This window comes from Thermobia domestica, chromosome 10, assembly GCF_964235325.1.
Source record: "Thermobia domestica chromosome 10, izTheDome1.hap1.1, whole genome shotgun sequence".
Classification (NCBI taxonomy): domain Eukaryota; kingdom Metazoa; phylum Arthropoda; class Insecta; order Zygentoma; family Lepismatidae; genus Thermobia; species Thermobia domestica.
Genome location: NC_137463.1, coordinates 72,710,501 through 72,724,084, shown reverse-complemented (window position 1 = coordinate 72,724,084; position 13,584 = coordinate 72,710,501).

Sequence of the window (13,584 nt, the reverse complement as noted above, 5' to 3'; positions counted from 1 at the left end):
TGTTTTTATTTTATTATGTTCCCTAGCTTCGGTAATATTTCTGTCTTTCTTGTAGAGAATTGTTTTTATAAACTGTTTTAAGGGTTTTATACACAATTTGAGAAATATGTTTATTTTGAAAGCTATGTATATACAAAGAAGACCAACACCATTCATTTTTTCATAAATGATACAGGAATAAGACTAAAAGTTATTTGTATTTATCAATAAATGGACCAATCTGGCGCATTTTAAACTTTCCTTCATCTTAAACATCTGTGTTAGAATTCTTTAAAAATTAAGTATAATTTTTCAAAAATTTGACAAATATTACAAATAAACGTATTATCCATAAAACATATACCTTTTCAGCATAACGAGTTTCTGGTGTGAAAGTTTGATTACGATTTTGCATAATTTCACATATGCTATTTACACTCATATATTTTTCTTTTTATGTTTCCGTATTCGTGTCCTTCTAAGTATGTTCTGCACACAAGTGGTGAGTGGTCAATGCACACTTTCCTTCAAGCATTGACCACTCATCAAAAGCATCAAAATGTCAGTTAGGGCAAGTACAATCTCGTCTGTAAGTTTTGCATCACGGTTAAGTACAAATCTCATTCTAACATTGTCAATGTAACTTTTGGTAAAATCAACCTTACGTCTTAAAATGTTTGCATCTAAAAGCACTTCTAGATATTCAAGCTCCGACAACGCAGACCTACCCCCACCTTTAGGTCCTGGAAAACGAAGCACAATATTATGAGTACGAGCGCAAATATTACGAGTAGAAGTGACTTATTTCCATTTGAGATTGTCTTTTACTACAAAATAATTTACTTCAGAATTGTCTTTACTACTATAATTAACAGGTATCTGTGATTCCTTCCGCCCGGAATTCTCAGTCACATCTTCTGAATTTTCACTATTTCTGTGTCCGAAAAATGAATTTTTGCGGTCTCGAAATGTTAAATATCGCCATCTAGAAAGCATTCCTCATCAGAATTGACATTTTGCAAACTCATTGACCATCTGATCAACACTCAAACTATAATGAAAAAAACTTTGACGCTTTGGAACACCCGTGACATCAATAGTCGCGCGGGCTACAGATGTAGCCCATGAGATTTTCAAGCAGAATAACAATGAGCTCCTTTCGATTTTATGTTTGACCACACACTAAACACGCAGAATGATAGTTGATAAAAAGGTACACAGACACTAGGGTGAGTCGAAAAAAACGATTTCTTTCAAATCGAATTCTAATAGCGCGGAAAAGTTGGACCATCTATCGAAACGTGTAAGTGTAATTTTTTTTAAATCGCGTAATATCTTCAGTTCGCGCATCCAGATTAAAGTTTTACCAAATTGTCAAAAATCGTACTTTTTTGGAACACCCTGTATAGAACACAGGTTGCTTTTGATAGTTGTGGTAGAGCGCTAATTCTCAAGTAGGCATGTAACAATACACAGAAGAAAAGAAAATCAACATCGGATAATATCTTCAGTTCTTGCTCTAAGGTCAAAATCTCGTGAAATTGTAAAAAAAAAATCGTACTTTTTGGAAGACCCTGTATAAAATAGTTTATGTTGTTATAGTTTTAATACGGCTGTTATATTTTTCCCAACCATGCGGGAATATTCAGAAAAAAGGAAATAGAAATTGGATAGTATCTTCAGTTAGTGTATTGGAACTAAAAAATCGAAAATTTTACGAAAGGAATCATTTTCTGTTTTCGATCTGAGCGTGCAGCGCTTCGCTCATTTCTGATCTTAGAAATGATCCAGAACTCACCACGAGGAGGTGGCTGCACTTCGAGTTCTACCCAAACCCTTCCCAACCATTGTAGAAGTTTCAAATGTATTTCTTTTGTATTTCGGGCATAACTTTAAAATCAGACTTCTTACTAAAATCTGGCACTATAGAGCGTGACAAAAGTGTGGTCCGAATAAAACCATCTATGTTTAAGGAGCCACACACTTTTGTAGCAGCCTGTGTTACAAGTTTAACACATCTTTCTACGGACTGCGTGTGACATGGAAATTTTATGTAGTCAAACTCTGGTAGTTCTTTTGTCTTTAGAAATGACAAAATATTCGCTGTTGTTACATGGGCCATCATTGGTGGCGATAAAAGTTTACACGCTGACCAGTCTATCAATTTGGTATAGTCAGTTGCTTCAAAATTGAGATCAGGTGGTAAAAAGTTTCTCACACTTTTATCTGATGGTGGTTGATTCCTCGATTTCCACAATCTTCTGAACGCTAATTCTCTTATGTGTTTCCGTTCATTACATTTTAATGAGTTACCTTTCAGACATCTTTTCGAGTATCTAGATGGTGACACTTCAGGCTCCAAATCATTTTCTGGAACTATCGTCAAACAATTGAAACACTGTGAGCAGCTTCCTGTTGTTGGTTATGAGAATAGTCAGACCGAAGATATCTCCGTAAAAGAAAATGACCTGAGCAAAGACCAAAAATATCTTCTTCATATTGTTAGAGCTATACAGCGGCGAGTGTCCAAGTGATCTTGCAGTAAAGGATCCAGGCCCAATAAGTCATTCAAAGTGGCTTACTATAGCGAATCGTATTTTATACAGGGTCTTCCAAAAAGTACGATTTTTTTTTACAATTTTACGAGATTTTGACCTTAGAGCAAGAACTGAAGATATTATCCGATGTTGATTTTCTTTTTTTCTGTGTATTGTTACATGCCTACTTGAGAATTAGCGCTCTACCACAACTATTAGAAGCAACCTGTGTTCTATACAGGGTGTTCCAAAAAAAGTGCGATTTTTGACAATTTGGTAAAACTTTAATCTGGATGCGCGAACTGAAGATATTACGCGATTTCAAAAAAAAATTTACACTTACACGTTTCGATAGATGGTCCAACTTTTCCGCACTATTAGAATTCGACTTGAAAGAAATCGTTTTTTTCGACCCACCCTAACTGACACCCTTTGAGTTATCATCTCGAATTACTTTGCGGCAAGGAAAATAAAAACGCTGGGCTACAATAGTAGCCCGCGCGCGTATTGGAGGGTTAATTTGCTTAGGTAAAATATTATATCTTCTTGAAAATAATTTATGTTTTTAAACTTTCATTTGTACACGAGTAGTTGCCTGAACCCGTTAGTGGAAAATACTAATTCATTTCGCTTACTAGGAAAGGGCATGCGGTGTTACTATGACCTCATATATTATGCTCAATCGACTCCTTTTTACATATGAATCAATTAGGCAACCGGAGAAATCCTCAATTGCAAGCGTGTTCGAATTATGAGCGTTAAAAGTTCCAAATTGAACAGTTCTGAAAAGAGTTTGAAGTAACCATTTTTTGAGATACACGCTTCATTTTTGGTACTGTGGTGTTTTCTTGGGTACTCGACAGAATGATGAGGTCAAAATGTACGCATTTTGCAAGATAAGGGAACTTACTGGCGAGAGGTTGAAGCTTGAAGGGTAATGGCGTTTTACAACTTGCAAATTGCCAACTGTTTGGCACACCGGGTCAGTAGGCTAATAAAATTTATTTGCCACTCCTATTCTACTCTATTGTTATTTGAATGTCACTTTCCTGTGTAGCCACCTTAACATTGAACAATGACATATGTCTTCGAAACGCTTTGCCGCGGAACTAACGTGAACGGGACTCCCAACCCAGCCGGCCTTTGTGCATTGTGGAAAAAATGAAATATTTCAGTTTAACATCCGACGATTATGCCCTTTAGGCTAAGGAAGACTATGATTAAGACAAGTGAATGATGATGGAAGAATAGATGGAATGAGAAGAAGGGAGTAAACGGGAGTACCCCGAGAAATTTCATGGACATAATGGTATCCATTGTGGAAGACAGTGTTTCAGTATTTCACCACTATTCTTTTTTTCTAATTTTCAACGGATTTTAATGACGATTGTTTGAAAATAGTGACCAAACTTCAGGCAATATTTTACGGTATTCCGCGAGAAATGTGACCAAAAAACAAAGAATCGGCTAGTGATGATGTGTGCAAAACAGCGGTTTTCTCGAGAATAAAAACTGCCTGTTCACAACTTCGAGCGCACATTCCCGTTAACCATTTTTTTCGGTCTAGTTTGTCGTTGAATGTCTTAGAATATTCCTTGGAGTTGGATCAATATTTTTCCATAATCGACATTCCTATTCCAATTCACTGAAAATTAAGCATATGGCTACCGATGATGTATTAGAACACCGTATTCTGTGATGCATAAGCATAGGCCGACAGGGTCGGAGTACCTCTCAGGTTTGTTCCGCTAAAGGCCTCTCTGGCGATGCGCGAGCTCTTTGGATCGCCATTTACGCATGATTAACCACAAATGAAATACCGGTGGTTTAAATTAATATTTGTATTTACTGTCAATGCCAGCCTGTAGTGGATAATTTATTTGATTTAACTTCATTTTAACAATAACCTGATTTTCGTTTTCCATATATGATACTGTGTTGTAGTACGCCCCAGTGCAAATTTTTTGTGCTAAACAGCTGATCCAGATAAAACAACATATTGGTGACAGAGCGTTTTGAGAAAATGTTGGTCTCACTCCTAGCTACAGAAGGGGGAAGAACACTACAATATAGATCATCGTTCACGACGTTCTTCATTGAATTTTGCACGCCTGGTAAAGCGTTTCCGAAACTGTTATTGTTCAATTTGAAGGTGGCCACACAGGAAAGTGATATTTAAATGACACTACAGTCGAATAGGGGTAGGAAATACATTTTATTAGCCTATTGGTCCAGTATACAAAATGGGAGGCAATTTGCAAGATGTAAGACGCCATAAGCCTTCACCCTCTTCCAAACAATTGCCCTTATATTGCAAAATGCGTACGTTTTGATCTTACCACTGTGTTGGACGCCCAAGAAAATCCCCTGCTACTAAAACTGAAGCGCTTATCTCAAGAAATGGTACTTCAAACTTTCTGCAAAATCTGTTCAGTCTTGAACTTTTAACGCTCATAATTCGAATATGCTTGCGATTGAGGTTTTCTCCGGTTGCCTAATTATTTCATATGTAAAAAGGCATCGACTGAGCATAATACCGATACAAAACCAGAGTAACACCCCGCGACCTTCCCTAGTTAATATTTTAAAAAATCGTAAAACCTACAGCTTGAATTTTTCTCCTATTGAGAAAAGAAAGTATATATAGCTTCAGTTCAGAAACGCAACAACTCCTGTAGAAATACTATTCCTTTTTCTACTCCGGAGCTGAAGTGGCTCCGTGGTAGGGCATTGACATTTTGTACGTGATGTCTCTGGTTCGATCTCAGCTTTGCCAGGTGGGCTTTATGTGTGTGTGGGTTTTCTCGGGGTTTCCCGTGTGCTCCTACTTTTCTCATTCTACCATTTCATTCATTCTTATTATCACCGTCTCGTTTAGCCTAAATGGCATAACCGAGAAACATGAATGTTTTTTTTTTTTTTTTTTTTGTAACGTCCTATCATTGTGCTTCGAATGAAAGGTAGATGGTGATGATGACAACGAATGAAATGGTTGAATGGAAGAAAGGGAAGGACCCGGAGAAAACCCCACATATGGTTTGTCCACCACAATGCCCACTTGTCGCGAGCTGGGATTCAGCCAAAACCTCACCCACCAGAAGTGAGTGCTCTATGTCTAGCTCTTATTGATCCAATATTCTGACGGTAAGTGATACGTTTACCACTTGCGGTTTCAACATGCGGAGATGGAACCCATGCTTGGAACGCTGAATCTATACCAACAAATAATTTCTTGTTATCGCTTTGCTCTATGTAAATTGAAAATTTGATAAGGGGCAATGCAAAGTGACACGATGAAGTAGCTACAATCATTGGCATAAGTCACAGTTCAATCTGTAACATTATTCACGCTGTGCTCAGATTTCGGAATGTATGCGCTAGGATCAGGGGCGGATCCAGGACCCCCAAAAGAGGAAATTTTCTTATTTTATGTATATAAATAAAACCCATCCCAAAGGTTGGAGCCCTTAAAAGTAGCAGTATGACAATCCACCGTAACCAATCAAAGAAGAAAGTTTTCAGAGGCATTGGGACACTTTATAACTAATGGAAAACTTGTATTGAGCGTAAAGTGGATTGTGTAGAAAAATGAAATTCGTGTGTTTCATACGCGTTCAATGTTTTTTTTAAAGAAAACATTTTTATTTTTTTTACTGTCTTTGTAACACTAGAAAATTTTTATTTCCGTAAGTACTGCATATGGAAGTGGATATACAATTTTAACAACCGGTTCCAAGAACCTGAAAAATTTTAATAACCAGCTTTGGCGAACCAGGTGAATGACACCATTGAACAAAAGCAATATGCTCTGTCAACGATAAAGCCATGGGTTCCCGCAGCGGAGGCTAGGTGGCAATCACTTTTTTCTGCATCTTCGAAAGGTATTCGGTTGTTTTAAAACGCTTTTATCCAGAAACACATGTCAAGGCACATTATATTTGGTTACACCCAGGCCTATTTAATGTAGTCCACAAAGTTATGTAATATGTCTCAATAATAATTGTTTTGCATTAAGCGTTATGCGCATCAATGTATGTCGGGCTTTCGTCCCTTTCTCGCCCTTGAAAAAATTCTGTGTGTGTTTCTGGATAAAAGTATTCTTGTTCGTAGCTATTAGTCTATTATCTTCAGGTGTGCACAGTATGAAGTATGAACAATACTGAAATATAGCGTAAAACTGTTTTGAATATATGCCACTATATAGAAGAATTAGGGAATTCATACCTGAGCTTGTTATTGTAGAAGATCATGTGATATATGAAGTACAGCAATCAAGATGCAAAGGCAAGTACTTGCAAAACACTTGGAGAAATGAAGTAGGTTAAATATACTAGTAGATTTTAATAAAATTAGCTGTAAATAGCTCGGTAGATAGATTACCGTTGGCGTAGGAGATCGTTGGTTCGATCGCACTTCTCGCCAGGAGGACTTTATGTAGGACACATGGTGTGCGTGGATTTTCTCGGTGTTTTCCCACTTCCTTCAGTCTACCATCTCGATAGTCACCATCACTGCTTCTTTTAGATTCGGAATATAGTCGTGGAATATTAAACTAGAGAATTTCAAATAACGCCTTCGGTACCCTAACACCCGTGCTAATCGCGTAGCTTTACTCACTACGGGTCTTATACAGAGTCATTCTGATGCGTGATTAGTGCCATACTAAAAGCCTTCGACTAAAATATGTTTCCTGCAGTAATCAGGCTTTTCGTATGACGCAAACCATACGTCGAAACGACTCTGCGTAAGGTCCTGTAAGTCTCAGCTTCCTCATTCCACCTGGATTGTGGAACAAATCTGCCTGTGTAAGTAACCTAATATAAGTTGGTAACAGTTTTCATTTAATGCAGTTTAAGCCGTATTTTGCCCAGAAAACGCTAGAATATTAGCCATGATATTTAAGCCCCTAAACTAAAGAAGTTCCGAGGATTGCAACTTTGCTTATAAAATACCATTTTTGAACGTACTAAGAATCTGTTTTGCCCTATGTACCCACGTAATGATTTTGTAGTTGTATACATATTCTTAATCTGAACCGTAGAGACATCTAGTTATAAATAAATGTATAACGTTTCACTGCCAATAATATAATTAATTCACATTTTAAAGCAGGCAGTATTGAGTAAAATGGAAATAAAAGCTCTCATTTCTCTGCATAAAATGTAAATCATGCATAAAATGTGATCGTGTCTAAACACTTTTCTATCCGCAACTCATGTGGCAACATCGCATGTGTCGCAATGTGCTCTGCCATCTATTGAGAAAGTTTTACCCTAATGGTGACTAGCGATCCAGCTTAAAACAAGTAATGTCAAGGAAGCTTATGTAAAATTTATAGATAACATCTACAAACAATTTACAACAAATATCCAACTGTTTGGCTGTAGAGAGGTTGTAAGGATACAGAAAAATGCACGTCAGGATGATACTATTTCTCTCAGGCTTTTTCACAAAGTAACTTTTGTACGTGTTTCAGTCTCTAAAGTGGGAGAACGATGGGATAAATATAAAGGGAAACTTCTGACTCGCCTTCGTTTTGCTGATGATATCGTTCTATTTGCAAACAACACCAAAGATCTGCAAGACATGATAGTTTAGAAAACAAGTAAGTCGGGTTGCAAATGAATATAGAAAAAAAGAAAGTGTTTTTGAACGAAACAACTTCGCAATTGCAAGCAAATTAAGCGTTTGGAGTTAAAAATACGGAATATCTAAATCTATCTGAGAAAAGAATATGTTCATGTGGGGTAACATTAGAAGTGAAATCAATAGACGTAGGTTGGAGCGTATATGGAAGGAAAGCTTTATATTGAAAATAAAACAACAGTGAATATAAAACATAAAATTATCACTAAATGTATGCAGTCTATTTTGACGTATGAGTTAGAGACGGTTACACTAACCAAATTAGACTACAAAACAAAGGATGGAATATATATATATATATATATATATATATATATATATATATATATATATATATATATATATATATATATTAGAAATCACCCATACAGATAGAAAAAGAACCATATGAATCAGACAATTCACACAGTGACGGATGTTACTGTATCATGAAAATAAAGGCATTGATGTGGCAATGAAGCCTATATATTCTAAGAATAAATTATGATCGATGGATGAAAGCAATTCTTGAAGGACTTCGCCCAGCAATAGAGTGACAATAGTTGTCTATATGAATGTGAATATATATATTCAGAGAGAGAGAGAGAGTTCGAAAAAATCTTCTGACCTAGTTGCAAGTTCTCAATACTAGCACCAAAATATCACAAGTAAACCAGACGAACTTCCTGGATCTGCTAATGTATTAGCTGACAGTGAAGCGCCTTTCTTGCATGGTGATGGTGATGGAACTGATATGTCTGTCGTATCCCCCTTGAACTAGCAATGTTATGTCAGTATCGTCGGAATCTGTAGTGCGATTACCTCCTTCTACATCTACATTGTGCCCCCTTTAGATTATCCAGAGTGTGTTTTATTTAGAATTCCAGTTCTTTATCAGCAACAAACCCAATTATATTCTGGAACCAATTTTCCTTGTTCTGTGATATTTGCTGCACTTTATTTGAACCATAATTTCTGTAATGTTGCAAGAGGTACGTGCCAATGTTGTTTAACTCCATTTCGCTTAATTATTTTGCCTGCCTTTGTTGCCTGCATAACACACACACACACACACCTAATGAAAATATTAACACATTAAACAAAATAGGCATTATTCATCACTAAAAATTCTGTACCACTTTGCATTTTAAACAAAGGAAAATAATTTTGTCTCTGAAGTAATACACTCTGAGTCAGGCTCCAAACTGGCACTGCTACTACCAGGAATAACATTAGAAGTGAATATTTCTATGTTTGCATCGAGGTGCCCACTACTAACTGCAGTCATGGTTATAGTTTGTAAACGCACCGGTAAAGTGGCAAAGTCAGGATCATTTTATGAAATCTGATGGCTTGCACTTCTCGCATTGCCGGTAATTTTGTCCGGTATGAATGTTATATTTGTTTGTTCATTGACAGTGTCGTCTTCTGTTATCCGCTACTAACAACGAATTTGACAACTTTCCGAGTACTGTAAGTTGTAAACTGTTCCTGATACGACACCTTCTTTGTTTGTCGACAACGTGAAATCTCAGACAAATAGGAGTAACTATGATGTTTGCTTTTTCCTGTATATGAAGCTAACACTAGTATTTTAATCTATAACCATACTTTTGATAACATAAATTAACAAACATTTTTTTATGATGTATGGAAGTTTTGTGCCCTCTCCACTAGGTCACATGTAGTATATTATTTTTTAAACGAAATTCTAGTTTTACACTTTTTTATAACTAGATACATGAAATTTTTATGATTTACCTTCCACGGCTATGAAGTAAATACATTTTATGATTTATTTTTCCCTAATTTGTAACTCAGTGACTATTTTTAATATTATCTGTAGCTGTAAATAAAGATATTCTACATTCCTAAACTTACAGATTTCCGTGTTTTCCATGAACCACGTCACGAATAGTTATGTGCGTTGTAAAATTATTAGTAACACTATCATAGTACGTAAGGTTTAAACGTTTATGTCGATTTTGCCCCAACAAACTGCCGGTCTTCCCCATGGAGTTGGAGAAGTCCGACATATCTTCATCTTGATTTCAGTTGTGGCTCAAAGCTACACATTGCTTTTGTGTAATATGTATTTGCCAACTAGTTCAAATAGTATATTCATGGGTTATTTCTTTAAAAATTCATCACAATCTTTGTAATAGTGCTAATGTCCTTAGGGTGTCGGTATTGTCCCAAATGACCATATGTAAGCATATTTTTCTAACTGGAGGAAGGAGGGGGTAAATCACGCAAATCGCCTCTCCCCAAATAACGCACCTGCTATGCTGAAATGTGATAACATAACATAACATTCAAGTAGAAACTTGAAAAATCTATTGGGGACAGGAAGAAACATCTCTTAAAATAGGTGAAAGGAGACAGCGGTGATAAGAACGAATGAAATATTGAAATGGTGAAATGATGGAAGTGGGATGAAAAGGGAAAACCCGCAAAAGGCGTTACTTCGCCACAAAATCCACTTGGCGTGATCGTAAGGTAGGTAAGAGATAAAGACTCTAAAGTGCTCGCGTCTGTGTACACAAGTGTCTGGCTACTCCGTACGGCGTGCGTCACGTTGCTGACGCGAAACTATCGCCTCTGGTGGCGACTGCAAATTTCTACCATAAGGATGAAACAGCCTTCTGTACATATACCACGCAGTGACCGGGTGAGGCTTTGCCGAGTTATACCTTGAAAGCGCCAGAAAAAGACAGAAAATGAAAAATGTGTACAGGTAACTTGATACCTATGGTAGGGGGACACATGACCAAGAACACGGTAGTAGTGTCACACAAGTAGTGTTGCCACCGAAACACAAACTTATAATTTTTCAAACAGAACGTATATAATTTTATAACATTAAAATAATTGGCATAAAATGTGAAAGAAAATAAGCAAAGGTGAGTTATCAGTGTTGTCAAATAAGGAAGATACGAGGCTCTAAAGCTGATAAATTATGAAGCCTGTACAGAGAAACGAACAAATGTACAACAACGACAAGACTGCAGAAGGAAAAATGTACAGTAGGTAGTAAACCACAGCATGCCCAGCATCCAGTGACTAACAGGCTTGATACAGAACTCTCCCAAAAAAAAAAAGGGCAGATGTTAGAGTAGCCGTAGAAAGAATAAGTCCCATGTGACGTAAGGCGGAAATGTGAATAGGAAACCTTTCTGTAGCTCAAAAATTCCAATGGTGTGTGAGAGGAATCGATATGTCGAGCCGTTCACGAGAGCTATAAAACGAACTGTTTTGGATTGTAACACTGCATGAAATCCTGGATGCCTTCCAAACCACAGAAAGGACGGCACAGCGCCTGAAAGAACACAGTGCTCGTGAAACCACTGAAATCCCAATTAGTGGAGTTGTTTTTGCCGTAAAACCATATTCGGCAGATACTACAATAATTTTCTTTTTGAGTTTTCTTACTTTTGTTACTGTGGTTTGCAAACTTTTAAAGTATCTGTTCATTCTTCGGTGTGTCATTACTTTTTTATTTTCGTATTTTACTACCTAGGTATTTTTCTGTGCAGATGTTAAAAGTTTGGTACTATTGTCCTTCGTTTACATTCCTTCCCACATTTTATTTTCTTCGGTGAGCTCATACACGTCTAATACAATTAACTTTTCTTTCAGTACGTGTTAGTCTTCTTTAGCAAATGTACGTTCACCAAAATGTTTCTTGCACTTGACTTTGAATAACCTGTTACGAGAGACTTCAACAGCTCTTGCTGCAGTAGCAACTAACATTTCATTATTTACGGCCTCTATGCCTACTGACATTTTGTTTAAATTTCAGGAGCTTCTCGTGCGTTTCTGTGTATAATTTCGAGTTGTGGTGCAATGGAAAAAGCATACAAGCATTCAGTTATCTATATGTTAATACTAATGTAATTTTTTGATGCGTGCACATTATTAAAAATCACAATGAAAGGGAAAAAAGTATCTGCCGAACATGCAGCAAATGTGTGTCGAAAGTATCCCTAATATAAGGTACTTGCGGCAAATAAGGCCCGGAGGGAAATAAGACCCAGTGCAAAATTTCATAGGTTAGAATCACTGTAGGAGAAATTTAACAAGGTCACAATTGGCGATTATTCACACAATGTTTGCTTGAGAGATTTCGTCTTCTTGTGCATGGTTAGACGGAACACTGGCAGTATTGAAGCATCGAGAAGCCAGTTTCCATGTGTTGATATAATTTAGGGGGACAAAGTAAGTTCATTTTTTTTTTCTGTGTAGAATAAAGTTAACCCGAAATATCTTGTATATTTGTGAGGCTCATAGTGTTTAGTATTTTTGAAAGTAATTACTTCGTTTTAATTCGAAACATGTTTGTAGATAATGATTTATTAAATGACGAGCACATGATCGGTAAATAAGGTCTATCAAAAATTTACTGCCCCCCCTTAACCTACAAAACATATATATTGTTAAATACTTAGAAACTGGCAACTTGAATTTGTGTTACTTTGTTATTCTTCCTTGGCCAGTGCCAGCGTCTGTAGTAGGGCGGTCTTTCGTGTTCGGGCCTAGTTGTTGTCTATGGGGTTCGCAGGTTCGAGTTCTGCGTTGCTGTCTTTCATAATGTAAATCTCTATTTTTAATGCCTGGGAATGGCCCATACCATTGTTTTGGGGTATGTTCTAAGCACATTTTCGTGCGGCTCTGAACGTTCGAGGTATCATTCATTATGTGACAAAGAATGGATCGGTGACATGCCAAGCTGTAAAGAGTGCGGTGTATGGTACACAAAGAATGCATTGGCTTGGTCACCATCGATGATGAAGAATTAATTTACTAAAGTGTTATGAAGTGTAAGCATTGTTAAAACTTAGTGTGAAATATGTTTCCAATAGTGGTTTGTTTATTATGTGTCCAAGCTTATTCTTTAAAATTCAGTTAGTTACAAAGACATAACTAACTATTGCATAACACAATGGAGATTACCTCTATCCTTAATATTTCATATCCATATTGTTGCTAAATATCCTTTTATTATTAGTATTTGAAATGCTGTAAAAACGTTAGATGTTAATTTAGTTCCAGTGGTCTCTCAGGTCGTAAAATTTTACTTTTCAAATGGTGGGCCTTATCTACCTACTGTGTGGGTAATAAAGCAATTTTGTATGTTTCTCATTCAATACGTTTTTCACACATATAGCTCAATGTTTAAGTTAAAATCAATATGCCGTAAGATAGATAAAACATTGACAAATAAAATGCATATAAAATACTTTTGGGACATTCCATGTCAAATCAACAAGTTATAAGACTTGACCACCTCAGATTTTTGTAAAAATTGGTGTTCAGCTTTATTAAATTGGGAGATGAAAAATTCCCAAATATTACCTTCCCCCCCTGAAAGTGTCTCCATACAGAGTGTTCAAAAATGTCAAAAAATTGCAATTTTTCAGTTAGAGTGATTATTAAAAATTGT